The following is a 27,099-nucleotide window of genomic DNA, read 5'->3' as shown; positions in this document are numbered from 1 at the left end:
TTCAAAAGCTAATCATTCCTTCAAAACATACTAATGCATATGTCCAGTGGATATGAACTTATTATCACTAGTTTTAAGGTGTTCTGGTTTTTATTAACAAATTTGCCATTTAATAAAGGGTCTGTCTAAAAATCTACATAGGAAGACATATTTAGACCAAGCCTAGAGGTCATCTTCAGCTTAAAACGCCTTCACTTATACTTTTATTCTCCGTGAAGTTATTTACGGATTTCAAAACTTCGGTCCGTTCCAGAAGCATTGACAGTCTTCCTCCAGCCAGTCAACAGTTATGGTATATACGTTTGGACCCTCAATTGTTACAACTAGATTGATCTTATAACAAGATTGAAGTTACGAAACATTTCTAAACACGGATTTTTATTGCAGTTACTGATTTTATTTTATTCCTTTAAGGTCCGGCTCCAAGGTTAAATGGTTATCGTGCTAGCCTTCGGTCACGGGGACCCCGGGTTCGATTCCCGGCCGGGTCAGGAATTTTAACCATCATTGGTTTAATGCGCTGGCACGGGGGATGGGTGTATGTGTCGTCTTCATCATAACTGCATCCTCATCACGACGATCAGGTTGCCTACGGGAGTCAAATCAAAAGATCTGCACCTGGCAAGCCGAGCAAGTCCTTGGACACTCCTGGCACTAAAAGCCATAAGCCGTTTCGGGTCTTTAATTTTTTATCTATCACTGTTTTTGTATATTTTTCATCCTTGTGTTATTTTAAGCTGAAGATGAGCTCTAGGCTAGAACAAAACATGTCCTACTATGTAGCATTTTAGACAGACCATTTATTTAATGGCAAATTCATATTATATGGGTGGACCTAATACAATTAAATGTTTTAGAATGTTATCATAGATATTAAAATCAATACTGTACCGCAATGAATCTCGTTACTAGTAATAAGTCTTCTTCATCCTGATTCATGGCTTAATTCACTTTGAGAGCAGGTAAATAAACACAAAGATTTGTCTTACAGGAGCAGTTATTAGAACTCGTATTCTGCATCCTAGCAAGCAGCTAGTGAGTGAGATTACTGCATATTACAACGAAAATTACCATACTAGAGAAATTAATAACGTAGGAAATTTTTTTTAAGCTATGAATTTATATTAACGTGTCAAGCACACACTTGCTGGATAATGTGAGATTTCCTAAATTAAAAGCATCACGTCGTCACGTGTTCATTATTCCTGTTGCGAGAATATGAAACATGCTTCTCCACTTGCTCGCACACTTCGCCTCCCTGCGGAGGGAGACGCCTACTCGTACAATGCTGTTGTTAATGCTTCTCCGTACAATATTCCCTCCCGTGAATAATTATTACTATTCTTTCACAACTTCCTCCAGTCACAAAGAAAATGAAATTTCTGCTATTACTTAAAATACCGGTATCTCCTGTTGAATCAACATCTCAAGCGCATGCTTTCAAATCTTATTCTAGAATGTGTTATCTCCGTGCACGTTCATATTTTGTCGCGATTTTGAGAGGATTGATTGTATGCACGAAGCGGAGATGATATACATTATTTCTGAATGTTCTTTGTGACCGTCTGTCATTGGATTCAATCATTCAAATATGTAATACACACTTCTAGTGAACCTTGCCAGTAGCCTATTAACAAGAGCTAAAATGTCCCTACACGTGGTTTTATTTCAATCTGTTAAAGATAAATTGAGAAATAACATTTCAAACCTCCAGAATGAAAATTAAAATCGAGCGAGTCAGAAATGACATGAATCTAGCGGCGAAGATGGGAAATGTGCCGGCTGCCGAAACCTGTCACACTCCTCTGCGTCAATATCAATTATTTACGGATGAAATGAAATGATAGTGGGGAGTGTTGCTGGAATGAACGATGGCAGGGAAAACCCGAGTACCCGGAAATAAACCTGTCTCGCCTACTCTTTGTCCAGCACAAATCTCACATGGAGTGACCGGTTTCTGAAACAGGACCCAATTGGCAAGAATCCGACGCGCTGCCGCCTGAGCCACGGAGGCTCCAAACCTCGAGAATACTGAGAGAAAATAAAACAGTAAGTTAGTAACTTCCCTTGTGATTCACCGAGGTGAAGCCCAACTTATTTTTAGAATCTTGCTAAAAATAGTGGCTATGTTTGTTACATACTTGCCTTTTGGATACAACGTGGAACACAAAGCCATCCTACATACCTTATTATAGAATCACGCATATTGTTTTGAGACCTCAGTTTTAGTGGTAAACTAACTGAAGACAGAAATACCAGAGTTTATTGTTAATGGTTTTGCTCAATCAGTCAGTCACTACTGACCTGCATTTAGGGCAGTAGCCCAGATGGCAGATTCCCAATCTGTTATCTTCCTAGCCTTTTCTTAAATGACTGCAAAGAAATTGGAAATGCATTGAACATCTCCCTGGGTAAGTTATTCCAATCCCTAACTCCCCTTCGTATAAAATAATATTTGCCCTAATTTGTCCTCATGAATTCCAACTTTATCTTCATACTGTGATCTTTCTTACTTTTAAAGACACCAAAAGCAAAAAAAGCAAAGTCTTCTCCGTACAGGCCATGAAGGCCCTTGGAGTGGTGGAAGGTAAAAGCTTCCAATATTCGCAACCTTGGCACTTTATGGGGTAGAGTGGTTAGCTTTACGCCCGGCCGCCTTTGCCCCCAGGAATTAATCTGGTACTCATTTTTGGTGTAGGCTGAGTGAACCTCAGGGCCATATGCACCTCTTTAAAGACACCAAGCAAACTTATTCGTCTACTAATATCATCGCACGCCATCTCTCCACTGACAGCCCGAAATATACCACTTAGTCAAGCAGCTGGTCGCCTTTCCCCGAAATCTTCCCAGCCCAAACTTTGCAACATTTTTCTAACGGTAATGTTTTGTCAGAAATCACCCAGAACAAGTTAAGCTGTTTATCTTTGTATTTTTTCAGTTCTTGAATCAAGTAATCCTGGTAATAGTCTCATGCACTGGAACCATACTCTAGTTGGGGTCATACCAGAGACTTATATACCCTCTCCTTTACATCCTTACAACAATCCCTAAATAGCCTCATGACATTGTGTAGATATCTGCACCCTTTATTTACAGTCCATTTCATGTGATTACGTCAATGCAGATCTTTCCTTATATTAACACCAAGGTACATACAATGTTCCCCAAAAGGAATATTCACCCTATCAACGCATTAATTAAAACTGAGAGACTTTTCCTATTCGTGAAACTTAGAACCAAACTCTTAATCCTCTTTATCATCATACCATTGTATACTGTCGATCTCACAACATTATTGAGTTAATTCTGGAGTTTCTTACAGTTTTGTAACTTATTTATTACTCTATGCAGAACTAGCAAGATACCCGTGCTTCGCTACGGATTTATGCTGAAATTTATAATTGAATACTTAACGTTTTATATATAATCCGCCGAATTTCACGATCTGAATCTTCTGAGAGATTAAGGCAAAGTTCCTTCCATTTTTCAATATTTCCTTCCAGCAATCTATTTCGTACTTCCCGGGCTAGTATCAGGTATTCCGCCCGGTCAGTTGGGTCCCTAAACCTTTGCCATCATTTCCTATAAGCATTTTTTATATGGGTCAAATCATTGAGGAGATCCGGCGTGGTGTCGTCTTGGGTGCCTTGGCGGTACTGAACCCGCGGCCGGAGTGCATTCGTAGTCATTACCCGGCCAGGACCTGTTTCTAGCGCGGCCCGCACATTTTGACGACGGTCCAGAACATTCTCTTTATTGTTAGGGTAGGTGATAATAGTTGAATTTAGGTTATTATTATTATTATTATTATTATTATTATTATTATTATTATTATTATATTATTATTATTACGGGGCTACCCGCGGATCAGCAGAGGTGAAAGTAGGTGCCGGGATGAATGGGTGTAACTACAAGGTCAAAGTTAATTTAAAATTTTAACAAAGGTTATATTTTCTTGAAACAACAAAATTTAAACAACTTAGTGAAATAACAATGTCATAGCAATTCAGAAACAAGACTTAGAAAGATCCAAGACTTCAGAATTTTAACACACTTGGGCTATAAGCCACTAGTTTAAAATTTTGGGCTACTAGCTCAACTTTATAAAATATTACAATTTTACACAAAGGGCATAAATCCCCTAATACATGGAGCACTTGCTCGCAATTTTCAACATCAAGCCTCCCAGAGGCATTCTTACAATACTCGAAAAGAGGTGACGTGCTCTCAGTGCTCCCAGCCTATTCAAGGCAACACAATGTGAAAGTCAAATAATCACTGGCCTTACAAGGCACTATTTTTAAATAGCAATCGTATTAAACAGGGGTATCTAGTACCCAACCTACGGGGCCTTAGTAAAAAAAAATTCAATAAACGGCCCGAGTACAACAGGAATGGAGTTGAAGATTGAGCTCCACACAAAAAAAAAAAAAAAAAAAAAAAAAAAACAGACCTATAGGGCACTTGGCCAACGAAACAAGGGCTAATCCCAATCTACTGAGGTAGCGCGCATGGAGATCATAGTTTGTTAGTAGTGACATCTATGAGGGAATGTTCAAACTTCTTGATGAATGAAAAACAAGTAGAAATGCGGTACCTCAAACCAAGATGAAGGGGAGATCGAGAGGGTAAATCACTCTCTATCCCCGATTACAGTTAAAGATTATAAAATTTTACATGAGCCGAAATGAGATTTACATTTTAGAAAGTTTGTTACATAGTTTCGAACCTTTCCCTCGGGTTAAAGTGCAGAGCTAGCAAGAAATAAAGATGTTAATCGGCCATTACCTTGCTGAAGAACAGCTGCGTGAAGAAAGAGGCGCATCCCGCCCCCCTGCGTGACACACACACTTAGATGTTGATCAAATGGCCAGGAGACGTGAAAATCTGCAGTTTATAAACCCTCGGGGAAAGTTGGAGAACTTTTACGAATAAAACAGCACACCCTCACAATTTTATTGGTGAATGAAAAATTTACACTCAAAATCGAAGAAGAAATACGGTATTGGTTGAAAATTAATTCCAGAAATTCCTGATTGGCTAAATTCAAAACTGGCGGAAACAAAAGATAAATATTGCCAACCTAAAGATGAATGAACAAAATTTAGTAAGGAGAAAACTTATGAAAACAAAATTTCTTCAGAAACGTTATTTCACTTCGCACCAGGGTGCATGATCATAGTTTGTTAGTAGTGACATCTATGAGGGAATGTTCAAACTTCTTGATGAATGGAGAACAAAAACAAGTATAAATTCGCACAGTTCACAATAACAAATTTTAGTGGTGCCATCTTCAGAGAAAATTTATAAGTCTAGTTTCAAGTTCACGGTTTCTCCTGTAGAGGAGTTCTTAAGGCGCAAGATTTAAATGTGCGGCGTAGAGGTGTACCTCCCGGTACAATTATTATTGTTGTTATTATTATTATTATTATTGTTATTATTATTATTATTGTTGATGTTCTGGACCCCGCAGCAAGATGCAAGACCGCTACTTGGCGGTAAATTACATCTGCTGCCGTTGTAATTGCTGACAATGTGATCAGCACCATTGTCGCGCCTAGGCAAGTGCGCGGGTTGTCACGTGATACGGATGATATACTTCCGTGAATTATTATAGAGGTGAACAATTCCACGGTCAATATCATTTCTATCGCTTATTTCAAATGTTTTTAAAATTTTCAATTTCATGCCAGGAGCTACTGTAATCTAACTTTATGTTCTCCAAAGAAAAAGATGGCTCTTGAAAACGAACCCAGGAAAGATTAAAAATGATGCTTTATGATCAGAATCAAGTACATTACGAACAGTAAAATCAATTGGTCCCAAATCCTTTTCCACCCCACCGCCGTTAAGTTGATTTACCTCCCCCCTCCCGAAAAAAATGAAAACGTGTCTCTTCATATTTTTCTGCTAGTGGCTTTACGTCGCACCGACATAGATAGGTCCTACGGCGACGATGTGATACGGAAGGCTTAGGAGTTGGAAGGAAGCGGCCGTGGCCTTAATTAAGGTACAGCCCCGGCATTTGCCTGGTGTGAAAATGGGAAACCACGGAAAACCATCTTCAGGGCTGCAGACAGTGGAGTTCGAACCCACTACCTCCCGGATGAAAGCTCACAGCTGCGCGGCCCTAACCGCATGACCAACTCGCCCGGTCTATGTGTGTTTAAATGATAATCCAAATACCAATGTGTTTAAGTCTGCTACCTCCAGTTTTGCGGTATAAGTATCTCCATAGAAAGAAATCTCTTTTTTCACTTCCTTTCACACTCCTCCCCCCCCTTAAGTGAATTTTTCGATAAAGATACTTGTTTCTTTATTAGTAAAGGATCTTCTAAACACCAATTTTCACGACTGTAATATCTTCAGGTTTGAGATATGTGTCCTCATAAAAGGAATTCAACTCCTTTTCACCCCCGCCCCCAAGATTATTTTTCGCCAAATGTTTATTCTTTGATTTTAAAGGAGACCCGAATACCAGTTTTCACGTCTGTAACAACTTTACTTTCCATTAGATGCAAGTATCCTCATACAATTAATTCAATAATTTTTTAATTCTTTCACCCCCCCACTTCATTGAATTTTACGAAATCAGAGGAATACGTGTTTCTTTACTTTTCAAACAGATTCCAAATACCAATTTTCACGTCTGCAACATCTTTCGTTTTTGAGATAATAGTATCTTCATCCAAATAATTCAGCTAATTTTCCAAATCTCCACCCCCCACACCTTTAAGTGGATTTCCAAAAACAAAAAAACAAAATGCGTTTTTTTACGGAGATTCCAATTACCAATTCTCACGTTTGTAATTTCTTCAGTTTTTGAGATATTAGTATCCTAATGAAAAGAAATTAACCCCACATTGAGTCATTTTTAACCCCACTGAACTGTTTTTTCCGAAAACAAAAAATACATGTTTCTGTAATTTGAATAGGGATTTAAAATATCAATTTTCACTTCTGTAACATGCTAAGTTTTTAGATAAACTGTAGACAGGCTCGTTTTAAAATATCTCCCACTTTTTAGTTCCCCTTAGGTGGATTTTCCAAAAACATATCACCTATGATTCTTTACATTTACAGGAGATTTCCAATACCAATTTTTATGTCTGTAACATTTTACGTTTCTGAGATATACTGTGTATATTGTCTCCCTAAGAATTCGCCCCATTTGTTACCTCTGTTTAATCCCCATTAATTGCATTTTCGAAGAAAAAAGTACGCGTATCTTTATTCTTTAAAGGAGAGTCCAAATACCAATTTTCAAGTCTGTATTACCTTTAGTTTCTGTGATATAAGTATCCGCATTAAAGGCATTCAACCGCTTTTTCACCCTTTTTAACCCTTCTAATGGGATTTTCCGAAAACAAAGAAGTACGTCTTTCTTTATTTTTAAAGAAGATTACAAATACCATTTTTTACACCTGTAAACTTTTAAAGTTTTGAGATATAGATACACTCATTTTAAAAGTTTACCCCCCTTTTAATCTCCTTATCAACGGAGGAATTTCCATCTTAATCATTACAGGGTCAGATAAAGCTTCGCCTACTCTAATTCTCTGAGATCTATTTTCGAGCAATATTCATTCAGTCACACTTTCGTCTAATCCAATTGCATTCACATTTGCCAGTAGTCACCCATGATCTACCTTATCAAATGCCTTAGATAGGTCAATGGCGATACAGTCCATTTGACCTCCTGAATCTAATCTTGCTGGAATCCTACAAGTTGAGCTTCAGTGGAATAACCTATCCTAAACCAGAACTTTCTATCGAACCAGTTATTAATGTTTACCACTAGTGACCTTAACCGCAGTTGATTGTTCCTAACTTCCCTACGGCACAGGGATGTTCCAAAAGATAATTTAACCAATTTTAAAATTAATATTTTGTAAAAATTATAGGAAATCAGTTATTTTAATTATATCCATCATACTTTTATGGGGATAAACGTTTCTATTGTGTTCAATTTTCAATCTTAGGGCGTTATTCGCGTTTATAAACACTTTTTTCATATATCCAAAAAGTCCATAATACGGAGAAGGCCCCAGTTGGAAACTATACTGCTCATATGTGGCTAAAATTCCATCCCACAAACGGTGTTAGTATTATTTATTTACCACAATCCTGAGCAGATGCTAGGTCTAAAAGAAAACGTGGTTCAATACATCTGTTTGGTTCGTTAAAATTAGGCCATTCTTCTTCATCCCCTAGTACCCTTGGGGCGATGACCTTCGATGTTCGGCCCCTTAAAACACCAAGCATCATCATCATCCCCTAGTACCCTTTTATTTTCCTCTTTCTCGAACATGCTGCTATTTTAAATCTTTCCCATCTGTACCATCTACGGTTATCCTCTCGTTGCCTTGCACATTGTGAATGTCACTTCCACGACAGTTTCTTTATGTTCCGTACGTAAATAATAATAATAATAAACAATCCACCCGCCACATTTAGTATCAGAGCTAAAAATCTTTATCTACGGTCGCAGATTTACTATCCTGTCTTCTCTTAAACACTCTAACTTGATATTGCCTTATATGTAATGGTAATGCTTTTTCCGTTATCTAACGATTCATGTAATGGTACTTTATTTCTTCTTGCCATAACCTCAAAGATTTTCTCACTCAGTCGTGTCACCGTAACTTATACCTATCCCCCATTTTTCGATATCGTTTAGTGTAGCATAACTATCATATTTTCGACTGTTTCTTCGTAAAATTTCCTAACTAAATTTTTACAGGGGTCTTATAAATAATTTCACTTATGTTTTTCATGACGAGTAATAAACATTGTATCGAAGTTTTAATTTTAGGCAATTGGTTGCTGCAGTTTACGATATTTAGTGAACGATCATGTGCAAACACCAGGGATATTTGTGATAGTGATTTGATGATTTGCTGCTGTACTGATGATATATTGTGTAGTAAGTATGGATTTATTGTTAAGATTCAGGGCTTAGTATTAACCTTAAAACTTCGACTCAATCTTGACATACTCGCGCGTTTCACTTTTTTTCCCTCTTGGGTGTGCTACTCTATTAGCTCCACTATTGATATTTCTATAATTTTCCTAATTGTATGCCATTTTCTTCTGATGATATAATTTTTTTCTTGGAATTCATTTTCTTTTGCCTGCTGTCTTCCTGCGCTGTGAATTTCTAGACATTCGAACGTATTGACAAATAATTACTCTCACGATGATGCTAATTTCCTTTCTAATTGTATAGCCTTTGATTGGACTTTACCTGGTTTTATTCCCTCTTTTCTGGAAATTAATTATTCCTCCTGCTCTTATTGTAGATATTCAGATTTTTGCTTACTTTTCTCATGGTATCCCCATCCAAATTTTTGCCCCTTTCTACAGCAGTCCAAGGCATCCTTCCTCCCAAGCCTCATGGCACTACTTTAATGAGAACAAATATTTTACCAGTCATATTTCTAACTGTTTGTTATGTATTTGCACCCCTCTGACACTTTTTCATTTCCTTTCTATCTCGCACTTTATCTTTCACACTTTGTATCGTCATATGTACGTTTATTTCGTGACTTTCTTCCAAATTTCTTATCCAAATTTGTACTATTGTAGATGAATTTTTTGGAACACCTTTCTGCACCATTCAATTTATCTTCTAGATACACCTGACTACTTCTTTGCGCCGGACTTCACGCCATGCAGCCCTATATCTCCAACACTGCTCGACGCAAGATACTCTGGATACTGAAGCCTCTCTTTTCTGGACCGACCTACTGCTAGTGACATCTCCTCTTCATCGTCCATTTGGATATTATACTGCAAAAATTGATAAAAATAATACTTTGGATAATGTAACATTGTCAACTCACCTACGCCGCATTCGTCATTTTCCGCTATTTTCTTCCCGATCTTGACATCCCCACACTGCCACAGCTACTGGACTACTGACAGTCAATTACCTGCGTTAAACCTGGATGACGTCATCGACTCATCAGACGTTCTCGGCGTTTCTAGTGCCATGTGTTATGATTTACCCTGTACTTCCCCTCCCCAACGGGCCTATATAAACTGCACTCTTTGCGTACTACTTCGAGGCGTTCTTCGGCTGTTGGAGAGGGGGGAACATCCTTGTTCAATATTGGTGTACCTTTTCACCTCAATATGAGATTTTACTATTCTACCATGAGGTATTGTAAACTTCTCATTTGTAAACTTCACATGACTAAGTTTTCGAGTAATGACACTCGATCATAATCGATAAAAGAGAAGTGAATCTCTAATTCCTTTAAGCTGTAAGTTGTTGGGATTTATGTGGTGATGAACATTATTACGTCAATACACTCGAAAACCTTTCGTACTTCTGTGCTTTTAATATTTTTTACTTTGAAGATCTCTTATACTTATCTCCTGGACTAGTAACTTCATTCTATTGGACCTAAATACATCTTGCTGCATGGACTGTACTATGTTCTATTATCTGTTCAGCTCAAATCTTGGGAATTTAAAATATTGTTCTTTGTTTCACTCTCCCATTCTATTGTTTTTCCTATTTCTCTAACGTTTCTTATGACTCGCTGTACAGTTCGTTGAGAAACATTTGTGTTGTTTCATGTACCTGTTTGTTTATTCTATTCGGATAAAATCCAAGTCATATTTATGTACCTGATATCTGTAAAATCGATTATAAAATGTGTTTTGTTCATTCGAAGTTGGCTATTCTTCTTCATTCGCTAGTGCCCTTGTATTTTCCTATTTCTCGCACTTATTGCTATTTTAAATCTTCTCCCTTTGTACCATCCACGGTTATCTTCTCGTTGCCCAGCACATTGTGAATGCCACTTGTACGTTATTTCTTTTTAATCTTTCGTACGTAAATAATAATAATAATAATAATAATAATAATAATAATAATAATAATAATAATAGTAATAAACAACCCACCCGCCACAACGGTGTGACTCCATGTACATATGTTTGTTAAGAATGAAGCCATGTGTTCCAGTGTTGACTTAGTTAAATGTAACAAAGGCTTTTCAGTCTGTCAAACACACAGCAAATACAATGTAAATTATAACACTATAAACATACCTGTAAGAAACACACTAACATACAAAGAATGACATGTTTCGTTCTACAAGAACATCCTCAGATTCTGTCAAATCACTTAAAAACAAGCTTATATATGTACAGTATTGTTTACGTAACGTAAACTTGTCAATGATAGAGAGTTTAGTGAAAACATGAAACAATAATGGCAAACATAAAAATATATACAAGTATGAATATAATGAAAACTTACGTACTTATCTAGACTGCCGATGTTAAGTCCGTTGCCACCAAACACTATTTCAGGACATTATTGTTTCATGTTATCACTAAACTCTCTATCATTGACAAGTTTACACTACGTAAATAATACTGTACATATATAAGCTTGTTTTTAAGTGATTTGATAGAATCTGAAGATGTTCTTGTAGAACGAAACATGTCATTCTTTGTATGTTAGTGTGTATTTTACAGGTATGTTTATAGTGCTATAATTTACATTGTATTTGCTGTGTGTTTGACAGAAAATCCTTTGTTACATTTTCCATGTACATACGACATGTTCCCTATCGTCAGATTACATATTTTTCGTAATATTTACATCGAAAATGAAACCAGAACCCATTTTAGTGGAAGACCAGTAGTGGAGACGGGCAACTGGTTGAAGAAATGAAACAAATCTTGGCCGTTCCATAAGGCATAAACATTGAATATTTCTTGTTTTTCCTCTTTCTATAGATACTTTTCCCCTTTTTATGATGGTCGATGTTCATAGTACTATTTCCCATACTGGTTCTGTATCTGGCAGGCAGGCAGTACCACCGCTCACTGCGGTCTACAATTCATCCTCTTTCAGCTGTGTTTCTCTCAGATCATCCCTCCTGCAACTCCATCCCTTCATCATGCTCTCTTATCCCGTTTTTTCATCCTCATCGCTCTTCTCCTTACTCGGTGCTTCAGATACATACGAGTACTCTGCAAGAGAGTGTGCGGTTCACAATAATTGTCAGCTGTAGGAGTGTTCAGTGTAATGCACGAAAATACAACCTGCAATAATGTAAATTTAAATTAATAATTCATATTGACTTATTATTATTATTATTATTATTATTATTATTATTATTATTATTATTATTATTATTATTATTATCATTCGCGTATATGTGTGTGTAACGTGGAAGGGGCTATTTTGAAGGTTTCTGTTGAAATATGCGGCAATAGCCATACGTACTGTTACTAGTAAAACGCTGCCTATGTTATCGATCTAAGTTAATTCAGAGTGCCATAATAATTAGTATAGACCTATATACTGAGAATTATATTTGACAATAAATGACCATACTCCATTAATTGCTGTCAATTTACAAAGTCTCTGTCCGCTCCACAGTAGGTAGTTCGGCTGAATGGTGTTACCTGGACGGTATTAATAGTCGAAAATCACAAAACACGACGACTGTTGTTTGGTTCGACTAATCTTTTTGTCTGATACGGTGAAAAATGAGGGAAATAGGAGCGGCAATCGTATGAAAGTTTTAATCCGGGAGCCAACAATCAGCTCTATATACTTTAACTGGAATTCTTATGGAGATCGTTCTGCAACGTTTTAAAGGCTTTGTATAACTGCCAGTGAATATGCTTAGTGTCTTCTTAAAACGCGATGGAAGTTTGTGTGACGGAAGTGTAATTCTAGCAAGCGTGGTGGCTGTGATGTAAGGTATGGATTGCCAGACAATGTTACCTAGCAACCGTGTCGGCTGTGATGTAAGTTATGTATTGATGGCCAGACAATGTCACCTAGCAACCGTGTCGGCTGTGATGTAAGGTATGGATTGCCAGACAATGTTACCTAGCAACCGTGTCGGCTGTGATGTAAGTTATGTATTGATGGCCAGACAATGTCACCTAGCAACCGTGTCGGCTGTGATGTAAGGTATGGATTGCCAGACAATGTTACCTAGTAACCGTGTCGGCTGTGATGTAAGGTATGGATTGCCAGACAATGTTACCTAGCAACCGTGTCGGCTGTGATGTAAGGTATGTATGGATTGCCAGACAATGTTACCTAGCAACCGTGTCGGCTGTGATGTAAGGTATGGATTGATGGCCAGACAATGTCACCTAGCAACCGTGTCGGCTGTGATGTAAGGTATGTATGGATTGCCAGACAATGTTACCTAGCAACCGTGTCGGCTGTGATGTAAGGTATGGATTGATGGCCAGACAATGTCACCTAGCAACCGTGTCGGCTGTGATGTAAGGTATGTATGGATTGCCAGACAATGTTACCTAGCAACCGTGTCGGCTGTGATGTAAGGTATGGATTGATGGCCAGACAATGTCACCTAGCAACCGTGTCGGCTGTGATGTAAGGTATGTATGGATTGCCAGACAATGTTACCTAGCAACAGTGCCGGCTACCTCTTAAGGCTGGCGGTCTTCTGAAATTAACAACCGTTGATGGATGACCATGACGGAAGAACATGTTTATGATCACTTGATTATGCAAAGGGAAAAGTAGTTTCTTTATTACTTTTCTTAGCAGGCAACGTAGCTGCCCTCATGCCAAAAAAAATTAAGCAATTTCCTCAACTATGACGTAAGTTGAAAGGCTAAAGGAACCGAAAAGTTTTCAAATTCTGAGCGCTGGATAGCTATATCAAACTAAAAATATCGAAAATTAAATGCGGTCTAAATGCAGTTTCGGAAAACAGCCTAAATTCGCTTGATTCATTGTTTTCTTTTTGATTCAAATCCTAGCCAAATTAACTTATTTACATAATCCTTTCTGTAACGTGTTTCTTGGTTCAACAACCTCGGGAAATTTCTGATTTAAAAAAAAATGCCCACATCGAATGTAGATGTACGGGCTTAAGTAAAATTATGCATTGACTCACATTAGCGCTCGTAGTGGTCCTTAAGTGAAACAATGCCCTGGCTCACATTAACGCTCTTAGTGGTAGAAAAAGGAAAACTTTTAATTTAATCGATCGGATAACGATGAATAAAAAAATCATTGTAATTTTTAGGAATATCCGTGGAATGTTTTCAACATTGAGTTGCTTGCCTGAAGAGCTAGAACCCCATTTCATTTTTGTTTTAATGTTAAACTAAGATCTGCAATAACTAAAAAATAAAACTCTAAAGGGCCACATAGGGCAAGGCTGTGAGTAGGCTTACATCACGACAAGCCGCTGGCAGGAGAGGCATTCCTACTTATGTGCGTCAGAATCTGGATACAATGTCAGGGGTGGACATAAATGTCATGATATACATGGTAAGTGATTGTCCCGCCCCGGACGGATACTGCAGCTTGTAAGATATAATAATGAAGTACCATTCCAGACTGTCACTGTATTACTTCAATTGTTTAGCACCGCGAGGGACAGCGCTACCACATGTGGACTGGAACTACGTTTCAACGTAATCTCATTGGGATATCGACCCGACTCCACCACGGCAAAGCCCCAAACAGTTTCGATCTCTCGTGGTCTTCATAGAATATGGATGCCGTTGCTGTGCTCTGCTGCTATTCCGGAAACAAACAACCGCCAGGAGATTAGTGGCCGCTGGTTGCCCCACACGACCGACCCTCATATACAGATGCGCATCGTGGGATGCCATAATCCACGTACAGATCAGGGAGCGCTTACCGACTACGGAGAGTAGAAAATTATAAATATTTATCTGTATGATGTTGTTGTCCGTGACATCAGTTCATAGACTAGTTTGATGAAGCTCTCAATGCCACGCTATTGTGTATTAAACTTTTCATTTCTACATAACTACTACATCCTACATTACACTAATCTGTTTGTCACGTTCACACCTTTGGATACCCCTACCATTCTTACCGATTACACTTCCCTCAAAAAAGAACTGAACAAGTCCTGTGTGGTTTAAGATGTATCCTATCATTCTACTGTATATCTTCTTCTCGTCAAATTTATCCAATTCGATCTCCTCCCACAAATTCACTCAGTATCTCTTCATTCGTGATTCGATCCATTCACCTCACCTTAAGCATTCTTCTGTAACACCACATTACTAAAGCTTCCATTGTCTTTCTTTCTGAGATAGTTATCTTCCATGCTTCACTTCCATACAAGGCCACGCTCCAAACGGATGTTTTCAAAAACATATAACTCCTATATCAATATGGGGAGTGAGCAAATTCTTTTTTTTAAAGAAAGGCCTTCCTTGCTTGTGCTGGTCTGATTTTATGTCCTCCTTACTTCTGCCATTATTAGTTATTTTACTACCCAAGTAACAATATTATCTTACTTCCTTTAAGACTTTATTTCCAAATCACATATTTCAGCATCACCTGACCTTGTTCGACTGCACTCCATTAATTTTGATTTTGACTTATTTATTTTCGTCTTGTACTCCATACCCAAGACTCGGTCCATTTCATTCAACAATGTCTTCAGATCTTCTGCAGACTCAGATAAAATACCAGTATCATCAGAAAATCTCAGGGTTCCGATTTCCTCTCATTGGATTGTGATTCCCTTTGCAAATTACTCTTTGATATATCTTAAGGCTTGTTCTATATAATCATTGAAATGGAGTGGGGGGAGTGCAGCTTTTCCTCACTTCTTTCTGGATTAGTGCTTCTTTTTCAAATCCCTCAACTTTTACCACTGCACACTGATTTATGTACAGATCATAGACATTCCTTCTTTCTCAGTATCTATTCCCGATCATCTTCGGAATCTCAAATAGCTTGGTCCAATCAACGTTATAGAATGCATTTTCAAGATCTACGAACGCCACGTACATTGGCTTGTCCTTCTTAATTTGATCTTCTGAGAACAGACGTAAAGACATTATTGCTTCACGTGCTCCTACATTTCTTCAGAAGCCAATTTGATCTTCCCCCAACACAGTTTCACGTTGTCTTACAATTCTTCTATAAATAATGCGAGTTAAAATTTTTCAGGCGTGCAATATTAAACTAATACTGATCTTCAGCAATATCGCAACCTGAAATCTGCAGCAAAAAGAGCTGTAGCTGCAGCAAAGGACCATTATTACCAGTCACTATACGACCAGCTTGACACACCATCAGGAGAAAACAATATATATCGTCTTGCTAAGTCCCGTCACCGTTCAACTCAGGACATTGGACACGTAATGCACATCAAGGGAGCCGACGCCAAACTGCTACAAGATCAACAATCCATTCTCCAGCGTTGGGCAGATTACTATAATAACATCAGCAACAAAGAATTTACGCATCCACCAATTTCTAGTCCTGATCCTATCGTAGGCCCTGTTCCCTCAATTACATCCGAGGAAGTAATGCTTGCCATTAGCAAAATTAAAAATGGAAAAGCAACTGGTCCAGATGACTTACCAGCGGAAATCTGGAAAATGCTCGGAAAGCCAGCTTCAGAGTTCCTTGTCTCACTCTTCAACCAAATCATCGCCGAGAAACAGCTTCCACACACGTGGACAACTAGCACAACAGTTCCAATCTGGAAGGGAAAAGGAGATGTGAGTGATTGCTCGACCTATCGCCCTATACGACTCCTCTGTCATACTTTCAAGATCTTTGAACGTGTACTTGACAGCAGACTCAGATGTATTGTCTCTGTAACACCAAACCAGTGTGGATTTGTTAAGGGATGCAGTACCATCGATGCAATCCATGCCACACGCCTCTTGATGGAAAAGCACAGAGAGAGACAGAAGAGTGTACACATGGCATTTCTAGACCTAGAAAAGGCTTTTGACCGTATCCCACACGAACTTATTTGGCGAGCTCTTCGCTGTCATGGCGTCCCTGAAGAGTATGTAAGCTGGGTGCAACTTCTGTATCGCAATTCCACTAGTGTTGTCCGGAGTCCTGCTGGAATCTCTCCGCCTTTCGATATCACTGTGGGTGTTCATCAAGGTTCTGCCCTTTCACCATTGCTATTCATCCTCTGCATGGATACGGCAACAGCTGACATACAGACTTCACATCCCTGGACCCTTCTTTATGCCGATGATGTGGTACTTGCACAAGAAACCCGTCCTGAACTCCAGCATCAGGTTCAAACGTGGAAGGACAGACTGGCTGAAAATGGACTGCACCTCAATATCCAGAAGACAGAATACCTGGAATGTGGCCCCCAAACCAGAGGTACCATAAGTATCAGTGAAGAAGACCTGCAGAAGACCATGCAATTTAAGTACTTAGGATCCGTCGTCACCTCAAACTGTGACACCACTCCTGATACTCGGATGAGGGTAAATGCAGCTTGGCTCAAGTAGAGACAGGTCACTGGAGTCCTCTGTGATAAAAAGATGCCTCAATATCTAAAGGCAAAAGTTTATAAGAGTGTGGTACGGCCAGCAGCGATCTATGGGACTGAATGTCGCCCCATGACGAAACAACAGGAACAAATGTTGACAACCATGGAGATGAAGATGCTTCGATGGTCCATGGGGCTGACCCGATGTGACCACATAAGGAACACGGACGTCCGGCAAAGGTTTGGTGTCGCGCCCATCATAGACAAAGTGAGGGAAGCCCGTCTCCGCTGGTACGGCCACGTCATGAGAAAACAGGACGACTCAGTTGCCAAAACAGCGCTCCACATCAACCCAGAGGGAACAAGACCACGAGGAAGACCGGCAAAGAGATGGACTGACAACATCAGGGCAGACATGCACAGTGTTGGCTTAACACCAGAAGATGTCAACGACAGACAGAAATGGAGGAGATGTAGCAAAGCAGCAGACCCTGCAAGTCGGGATTAATGCTAAGAAAGAGAGACTGCGGTAGTTTTCACACTTGTCATCACCTGCTTTCTTGGGAGTATTTTTAACAACTTCTGCCCAAAACAGGATGGAACTCCTCATGTATCATATATCTTAAACAATAAATGGAGTAAACTCTCCACGCTGGTTTCTCCTAAGGCTGTCAGCAATTCTGAGGGTATGTCATCAATTCCTGGTGCCTTATTCCTATTTAATTCTCTCAAATCTCTGTCGAATTCTGATCTCAAAATTGGGTCTCCCATTTCAACAACATCAACAACCTCTTCTTGTTCTAGGACCATGTGGTCTAATTCTTTATGTTGATACAAAGCTTGGATAAGTTCCTGCCAAATTTCTGCCTGATTTTCTTTCTCTAGAAGTGGTTTTCCATCTGAGCTCTTAATATTCAAGCAGCTGGTTTTCCTTTCTCCAAAGGTTTTCTTCATTTTACTGAATGTACCATATAACATTCAACGTTCTTGTACTTCTCTTTCAGCCATTCTTTCTTAGCCTTTTCTACACTTCCTATCTACTTCAATCCACTTATGATGGATTATAATTCCGAAAATATGTTTTAATGTATTAAATGTCATGCGTGCTGATATAGACTGTGTTTTATAAATGATATGTGTATGTGGTCAGAATACATGGAGTTTGAAATATTATGCCATGTCGTGTGTCCTCCAGACACGCCTGGTGCAGATCTTTCTAGTTGATGCCGATGGACGACCTGAACGCCTTGGTGTGTGACGATGTTGATAATGATTTACGGTGAGGGTACAACCTCGTGTCGGTTTAAAGCCCATTCCTTTCGAATAACACCGAGTAGTCTGTTCAAGGCTCAACGCCCCCATTCAACGAACAAACCACTATAAACAGCGTCATATGCCGTCACTCTACTTCAACCATGCTGCGAGGGTTGTAGTTGAACCTTGGCTTTTTGGAGGCACTGAAGTGATTACAAATTTTATAATGCTACTTGTACTACCCTGTAAATGTATGTTGACACTCTCCAAGGAGCTGGAGATGATCATGGATGGACTGATAAGAACAAGCAGGAATTAGACCCTGTGATCTACAAGAGCAAGAGGAAGGTCATGATCGTGAAAAGGGCGCACAACAACCTGACACACATGATGTGGTGGGGAGATTCATTTACCTTGGAACTATAGTCTCGTAGAAAAGCCGCTGCTCGAATGAGATTAGAAGGCGCCTTGCCCTGGCCCGAGTGGTGACTGCCAAACTCGACATGATATGGTGGGACAGGACCATCACCACGATTCCGAAACTGTTGATATTGACAATCGCCAAATACGCCGCCTAAATACAGACAGTTACAACAGCTGAAATGTGCATCTACAGCCGAGTCTTACTGATGTACACTGAACCAACGCTTTAATTGTTCGGAGTGAAGGAAAGGCTCATGGAGAAGATCACCTGAGCATTGTTGATGTACTTAGGCCACATTTCAAGGTGGTAGCAAGCCTTGTAGAAAATGGTGGTAGAAGTGAAACTTGCTAGTGACTTTACGTCGTAGCAACACAGACAGGTTTTATGGCGACGATGGGATAGGAAAGGCCTAGGATTTAATAGAAAGTGGCCGTAGCCTTAATTAAGGTGCAGCCCCAAAGATTGGCTGGTGTGAGAATGGAAAACACGGAAAACCATCTTCAGGCCTGCCGACAGTGGGATTCGAACCCAGTATTTCCCGGATGCAAGCTCACAGCCACGCGCCCCTAACCGCAAGGCCAACTCGCCCGGTAGAAGTGAAAGGGGCGGGCACTTGCAAGATGGGTCGATCAGATAAGGACACTTGTTGGAAAGTCGTTATTCGAAGTTTCGCAACTGGCCGAAGATCAATCAGCATGGTGAAAACTCTCCGACAGCTAGTGATATGTCACCACACCGTATCAAGAGTGAAAAACGAAAGGGAGATTTTTCCACAAATGGAATTCGAACCAGCTAAACACTATTTACTTCGAAACGTTTGTGGGGAAAATATTCTGTTATTCGGGAGCCCCTTTATTTATTATTTATTTAATGCGTTTACCGTTCGGGGTTGTTTCTCCCCCACCCCTCGGTCTCAGCAAGTGATCGTACCTCTACCGCCTGAAGGCCAGTGTCCTGGAGAGTGAGACATTTGTTCCGGGATACAAAATTGGGAGGGGAACCAGTACCTCCCCCAGGCAGCCTCACCTGTTTTGTTGAACACGGAACCTATGGGTGATGAGATGATTGGAACGAATAGGCAAGAAAGAGGGAAAGAAGCGGCCATGGTATTAAGTTAGAAACCATCCTGGCATTTTCCTGAAGGAAATTGGGAAACCGCGGAAAAACACTTGGAGGATGGCAGATGCAGGAACCCAACCCCCTCTACTCATTTGATCTCCCGAGACTGAGTGGACGCCATTCCAGTCTTCGTACCGTTCTTTGAAATTATTTGGCAGAGAGGGGAATCGAATACGTACCTCCGGGGGTGGCATCGAATTGCACTAACTTCTGCTCTGCCAAGAGCCTAATTTAATGCAGCAAAATACCAGTTTTTGTACACATAAGGCTTTGTTGTGGGTACTAGTCTCATAAAGTTCAACAAAACGAATCATCTTGTGGAATAAAACCTTCCGTAGAATTCATGTCAAAAATTGTAGCAGAAATTCGAATTTTCATGTGAGATTTATTCCATGTTGATGAACTAAGAGAGAAACAGGTAATAGTTTTATAAGGTATATATTTCTCTACTAGTTAATATTAAAAGGTGAACGAAGTTTGGTGGTAAGAATTTCACAGGTTAGATCGAGCGTGTATGTTTACAGATTTTCACCCAGACGTGCCGTTTGAACTCATAAGTTGGTTCGGCAAGCCCCTGCAAGACTGAACAAATAGGAATTGCTAACCTGCTAAAAGAGAAGCGATTTCTCGGTGCCAAATAGGTGCACTCTGTGATTCCAATGCCTTTTCTTGGAAAGTATGGTATTATTCGAACTAATAATTTCTTACGTGTGAATGTAGAAATTGGATCTTACAAAATGCAGATTTCAATTCAGGTGCTCTTGACAGGTTGCTTGCATACTGTTGCGTGCCAGCCCGGCGGTAGCCCCATTAGGTACTTCCTGGAAGGTGCTAGAGATTCGGACGAATGGGAATCTTCCAGACAGCCTGTGGGGTGGGGACGGGCTTTCCGTGTATTGTTCTCGTCGGCTGGTTTACCTGTGAGTTTCTGGGAGATGCAACGAGAATGTTTCGTCTCTAGCCACGACGCGAATATTCTGGTACATGCCACCCAAACTATAAAAAGGTATAGCACCGGAAAGTCGGTCAGTGTGGAACTCAGTACTGGAGTCAGTGGAAGAATCAGTGTGTTGTGTTTCGGTGGCTTGGCTGAGGACGGCAGAGGTATTGGCTGCTGCTAGTGTCCCACCGATGTCTGAACGAGGGGTTGAGTTTGTTGCTTCGGAGAGGCGATTGAGTGCCTGGGCCGAGAACGGCGTACGGTACTGTCTTAAGGTGCATCAACATTTTTGTCTGATCACCGTACCTGTATCACGATCGGTCTTATGAAAACAGAGCTCTACATCATGATCGTGTGTCAAATGATACAATGATCCGATCGGGGATGTTTTCACCGAGAGTTGGTTTTTTCCCCGTCACATCAAAGGATAGATACGTGTTACAGATACGGACACTGTCAGCGGGATGTTTCCCCGATCAGCACTCCGTATTCTCGCCTCGTGTGCTGCGCATGGTATTTCAAGCTTGTGCACGAATGTCCTGTTGCCATGAAGCGTAAGGTTATAGCCAAACCTATTTGCACCGTGAATTATTTCCTTAATGTTGCATAGTTATTCGTAATGTGCCCTCGTATGAAGGTTAAGAGGTATTCGAATTCACTCAACGACATACAGGTGAAGTTTTTATATTACCCACTTACTGCCTGAAATTCAAAGTCGCGTAATAAACTTTAACTCCCATAACTTCCTCTGTTGACAAAAACGCATTTCATCTACCATCTTCGAGATCTTCTCGACTTCGTTTCTAATCCGAAATGTATGAAAAATAGCTGGCAGAAGCCAACTATAGCTGGAGAGACATTGCTGCTGTATGGGAGCCAACACTCAACTGATGATACAAGAGTGACGGATGGAAAACTGACAGATACGGACAGCCTTGTCGAAGGACTGTGCATCAATTCTTAATATAGATATGCTGATACCATACAAGTGTGAACGCACGTTAAGATTACTGTGTGTGTGTTTCTATGGACTGAGGATTGCTGCGAGTGAGGGAAGCAGCTACCGCGGGTGTAATTGGAACCGCGTTAGTAATGGTTTTGTGAGTACCGTCCTTCTGTTTAGCACTGTTGATCTGTTGCTGTTTATTCGTTCACTGTGTTTGACTGTGAGAATTACTGGACTGTCCCTGGAGTCGAACCACTAGCACTAGCACTGAGTTCTAATCCAACTGTCTGCACGACACTGCTATAAGGGTGACTGGAAATGGGGAAATACCGAGCCAATCCTAGGTAATACCAATGCGCCGGACCACCTGCTGTGGCGAACAAAGCTGAATGTACTGAAGAGAAGGATTGAACTTTGGGGATTGAATATCAACTTGGAGAAGAGAAAGGCAATGGTGGTGAGTAGAGGAAGTAAATAAGGAAAAGAAGCTGTATAAATTGTGGACGAGGAACTGATAATAGAACACTTCAAATCCTTGGGAACTGAACTGACAAAAAATAGAGGACTGGATATGGAAATTAATGGAAGGATACAACTGGGGAGTATCTTTTACCATAAGGTACGGAGATTAATATGGAATAACAACGTATCAATGAAGGCCAACGTAGTAATGTACAAGTGATATTATTTAGCTGTACTAGACAGCAGTTAGTAAGTGTGTCCGTTCATGGTCGAATAGAATTGTGTGCCTGTATATATATGTGTGTGTAAGAGCATTTATTGGCCCATCCTGAAATAAATTAGAGTAATAAAAATAAACGCTGTTTTATTCTTTAAAATGGTCTCCAGGTGTGAACATTGTGCGAAATTCGGGAATCAGTTAAAAGACCTGTCCGCGACACGTGGATAGGCTATTTCCCGGATCACAAGCCAATTGATCTTGACCGTACAATTTGCAGTAGCGGTAGATGTTGAGTGAAGTGTATGGCATTTCCCAATTGGTATGCACGACTGTAATTACTGAAGTAACTAAGCATTCGGCAGTTCCATGGTGTGGTATTTGATTAGCGAACTGTTCAGCCTATTGTTTGTCTAATGAACTGCGGGCATCGGGTTTAAATGATCGGTGAACTACTATAAAGACTGACAGGAATGACCATTAGTGTCGGACTAGCTCCGAGTATTTGCTAGTACATGTCCATTTGCAAGAGAAGGCATTCCAAACATAGCGCCGTGTGTGCGGGCTTAGAATACAGGGAGTCATATTCTCCTTCCACTTCTTATTAAGAGGTGGCAATTCTACATATTTTTTTCTCACGTGTATTGTACCAGTCCGCCTCTGTGGTGTAGTGGTTAATGTGATTAGCTGCCACACCGGAGTCCTAAGTTCGACTCCCGGCTCTGCCACGGTATTTGAAATGTGGTACTAGGGCTGGAACCGGGTCCACTCAGCCTCTGGAAATCAAATGATTAGAGGTGGGTTCTCTTCTCACCTCAGCCATCCTGGAAGTGGTATTCCGTGTTTTCCCATTTCCCCTCCCGTTAAATGCCGGGTTGGTATCTAACCTGAGGCCACGGCCGCTGCCTTCCCTTGTCTATCCGTTCCAATGTTCCCACCTGGGTGAGGTATAGGTCATCCTCCCCAGTTTTCCGCCGACCCAATGTCTCACATTCCAGGACACTGCCCTTGAGGTGCTAGAGGTGGGATCTCTCGCTGAGTCAGAAGGAAAAACGAAACCTGGAGGGTAAACAGATAAAGAGAGGTAGAAATAGAGGAAGAAAGAAAGAAAGGAAGTAAGAAAGAAAGAGAGAAATGAAGAAAAAAGAAGTGTAGTATAGCATATTCCGAATCCCCTCAATGGGGTTGCTCAACACACTGTTAAGACTGCATAACCCCAAATGAAACATTATTAGTTTAATTATATGTTGTCAAATTGCTATAAGTACATAAGAAACAGGTCGCTCGAGCCATGACTTGCGATAAGTCCTGGGCAGCAAGTCGTACATTCTGCTTCCCATAGCAGTCTTCCCGGACGAAAGCTTGGATATTTTTTACGGAGTTTACCAGTAAATAGATACTTTATCTTGCCCATGATGATAAATTATCTTAAACTAAAACAGAACAAAGCATGATCAAAACGCAGTTGAACTATAACAAATTTTTACTTATAAAATATGCAATTTTTCTGTGCCGTCATATTGAAAATAAAAAAAAAATGTTGTTTCAATTTACCTAATAAAACGAATAATTGGATGAGGCGTATGTAATCGAATGAACAGGCATGTGGATGAATACACCACTTCGCCCGAGTCTGCACGTGTAACGCACAAACATAACCTGTTAAGTGTAAACCGGAAGAAAGGAGAACTATAGCAGCTACCTCTAAGCTAGCGTAAAGGATCGATACATCGATTGTAAGCAACGTAAATGGATAGTTTTGGTTTTACTAACATAACAGATCGAATTTAAGTGAATAAAAAACGGTGTTTTCAATAATAGGTACTAAATATGTAACTTGTTGATGTTACCAGTTGAAAACAAGAATCAAAAGATCTCTTTTCTTTTTTTATTTTCCTATAGGTTTTACGTCGCACCGACACAGATAGGTCTTAAGGCGACGATGGCTTAGGAAAGGGCAAGGAGTGGAAAGGAAGCAGACGTGGCTTTCATTAAGGTACAGCCCCAGCATTTGCCTGGTGTGAAAATGGGAATCCACGGAAAACCATCTTCAGGACTGCCGACATTGGGGCTCGAACAAACTATCTCGTGATGCAAGCTCACAGCTGCGTGCCCCTAACCGCACGGGCAACTCGCCCGGTCTCTCCTTTCTTAATCTGTTTACCCTGCAGTGTCGGTTTTTCCCTCGGACTCAACGAGTGATGTCACCTCTGCCGCCTCAAGGGCAGTGTCCTGTAGCGTGAGACTTTGCGTCGAGGGAAGTAACTGGGAAGGAGGGCCAGTACCTCGCCCAAGTGGCCTCATCCGCTATGCTGAACAGGGGCTTTGTGGGGGGGGGGGATGTGAAGATTGGAAGGGAGAGACACGGAAGAGGGAAAGAAGCGGTCGTGACCTTAAATTAAGTACCATCGCGGCATTTCCCTGGAGGAGATGCGGGAAACCACGGAAAGACACCATGGGGATGGCCGATGTGGGAATCGAACCCATCTCTACTCAGTTGAATTTCCGAGGCTGAGTGGACCCCGTTCCAGCCCTTGTACCACTTTCCAAATTCCGTGGCAGAGCCGGGAATCGAACCCGAGCCTCGGGGGGGGGGGTTCAGATAATCACGCTAACCACTACTCTGCGTTGACTCATATTAGCGCTCGTAGAGGTAGAAAAAATCAAACTTCTAATCTAATCGACCGGATAACGATGATTAACAAAATGATTGTAATTTTTAGATGCAAATAAGGAATATATTGTCATTCTACATTATATATTATATAACTAAAATTCATAGCTCATATCCCTATGATGTTTTCAACACTGAGTTGCTTGCCTGAAGGGCTAGAACTGTGGATTTTTGTCCTTGGCCTTCACAGTCCATGATTCACAGGCACAGAAGAATATTGAAAGTACTGAGGCACGAAACAGATTTTTCTTTGTGTTTAACGATTGCTCGTTCACGAAAGGCTGTTCAGATCTTATACATGGCAACCATGAAGAGAATACCGTCGTTTCACTAGGAAAAACCCTATGTGATAATATTTCAGCTTAGAACTCTTACCAGAATGTTTCTGTCACCTAAGTTTCAGTATTGCACGAACTAATTCAACGAATTTTCGTTCTAAGTTCTATATGTGCTGCGGGTCAGTATTTCGTCCCTCAACATCGTCACATAGCGGAATTCGAGGCGCAACAACGATATTATGCAACATATGTGGGGAAAATAGCTTTTCCTCCCGTACATGATATAAATTACCTTTTTTCTTTCGTATATTCTAAACATTACAAACAGATGTCATCCTTCAATTAATAATAATAATAATAATAATAATAATAATAATAATAATAATAATAATAATAATAATAATAATAATAATAATAATAATAATAATAATGCCATTTGGTTTACGCCCCATTAACTACTACTTTTACGGTTTTCGGAGACGCCGATGTGCCGGAACAGGCTCGCAGGAGTTCCTTCAAGTGCCAGTAAATGTACCGACACGAGGCCGACGTATTTGAGCACCTCTAAATACCACCAGACTGAGTTAGGATCGAACCTGTCAATTTGGGGTCATAAGGCCACGTCGGAGCCACTCAGCCCGGCAATCATCCTATCTGTGAAAGTCGGTAACTTGTTATGTGTTGCATATATTGAAATACGTTAATTTACGCTGCGGACTTCCCACATTTAAAAAATATTACTAATATGTTAAGTGGTAGTCGAGCTATGATGCCTTTTGAGTGGACTTTTTATTTGAATCCGCTAGATTCCAAACCCTTTGGATATATCCACTTTCATAAATTGTTGAGAAAGTCAATTTTTTGCAGAGGATATTAATTAAACTGCCCTAATTCTTGGTTGAGTGGTCAGTGTTAAGGCCTTCAGTTTAAGCGTCCCGGGTTCGATTTCCAGCCGGGCCGGGGAATTTCATTGCATCTGATAAATTCTTATGGCTCGGGAACTGGATGCTCGTGTTTGTTCCTACACTTGACTCTTAATATTCAGACAACACATCACACTGTCAACCACCACAGAGACAAGCAATAGTGATTAGGCTATATCCCTCCATAAATTGTCGGCGTCATGTTGGGCATTCGGCCGTAAAACAGGGCTGAACCTACAGTAAATGTGCGGCACAGATCACACCCGCGACCCTGCAGGTGTTTGAAAACGGTAGAAGAGGGAGAAGAAGATATAAATTATACTCTATTGTACAGTGTACAATACATTACCAGAATATGCAGTACAAGAGAATGATTTTCGTTGTGTTTATTTTAATATGGGAAAGTGTAGGCCTGAAGGCCGGCCCCGTGGTGTAGGGGTAGCGTGCCTGCCTCTTACCCGGAGGCCCCGGGTTCGATACCTGGCCAGGTGAGGGATTTTTATCTGGACCTAAGGGCTGGTTCGAGGTCCACTCAGCCTACGTGATTAGAATTGAGGAGCTATCTGACGGTGAGATAGCGGCCCCGGTCTATAAAGCC

The sequence above is a fragment of the Anabrus simplex genome, chromosome 5 (assembly GCF_040414725.1).
Source record: "Anabrus simplex isolate iqAnaSimp1 chromosome 5, ASM4041472v1, whole genome shotgun sequence".
NCBI classification, from domain to species: Eukaryota; Metazoa; Arthropoda; class Insecta; order Orthoptera; family Tettigoniidae; genus Anabrus; species Anabrus simplex.
This window is presented reverse-complemented; position numbering follows the sequence as displayed.